Consider the following 925-nt stretch of genomic DNA (forward strand, 5'->3'; position numbering starts at 1 on the left):
ATATCGAAGATACCTGGGATGCAAGTGAAGTGAGAGCGTCCACTTCCTGGATTCCAGCAACTCATCTTCCTGACGTTGCTTGATTGGTTAGTCACTGATAATTGTTACTGGCGATCCTCTCGATGATTTCATAAGCCTCATTGTAAGACTTAGATAAGTAGCACCGTTAGCAGAAGCATCTACTACCATCCTTGTGTGAGCGTTGAGACCATTGTAAAATGTCTCAAGTTGGATGCAATGCGGAATTTCGTGATTAGGGCACTTTCGTAATAACTCTTTGAATCTTTTCCATGCCTCATACAAGGACTCATCATTCATTTGTTGGAAAGCAGTAATCTCATTTCTCAGCTTAGCAATCTTGCTAGGCGGGAAATACTTCACAAGAAATCTCTCTGCTAACTGTTGCCATGTAGAAATCAAGTTCGGTGGCAGTGAGTTTAACCAGGCTCGAGCTCTGTCCCTCAGTGAGTACGGGAACAGTTTTAATCGTAATGCATTGTGACAGCCCAAAATTGACCCTAGTCGGGAAGTGGTTTTGGGACCGTTAAACCGAGTCACTGAAATGTTTGAATGTGATGTTTATTGTCTAGAATATGTAATCATGATTGTGTGAAAATTTCAAGCTTCGATTTAGTCAATTGCATGTGAATTTAGTCAATAGGACTTATATGAGAAAATTTTAAAATGTAATAGGTCAATGCATGAGGACCTATTAGTGCATGGGGAAGAAAAAGGGGACTTGCATGTCAAATTCCCCCTCCCTAATAAGTAGTGGCCGGCCATGCTATGGGTGGAAACATGTTGGGAACATGTTGGCCTAGTGAGGTATGTAGGATAAAATATAATAAGAAGTATGGGGAAATAAAGAAATGGAAAAAGGAAAGGATGTGTGTAATTGTTTCTTTCCCCCCTTTTGCCGTGAAAG

The 925-nt window shown here is 40.8% G+C and overlaps 1 non-coding gene across 1 annotated transcript; it reads left to right on the plus strand.

Annotated features, from left to right (window-relative positions):
- The first annotated feature begins 244 nt into the window (after positions 1-244).
- Positions 245-351, plus strand: LOC121205331 (small nucleolar RNA R71). Its single transcript, XR_005900412.1, has one exon. It is a non-coding gene; the product is annotated as a small nucleolar RNA R71 (small nucleolar RNA).
- Positions 352-925: the final 574 nt, after the last annotated feature.

This window comes from Gossypium hirsutum, chromosome A08 (assembly GCF_007990345.1).
Source record: "Gossypium hirsutum isolate 1008001.06 chromosome A08, Gossypium_hirsutum_v2.1, whole genome shotgun sequence".
NCBI lineage: Eukaryota > Viridiplantae > Streptophyta > Magnoliopsida > Malvales > Malvaceae > Gossypium > Gossypium hirsutum.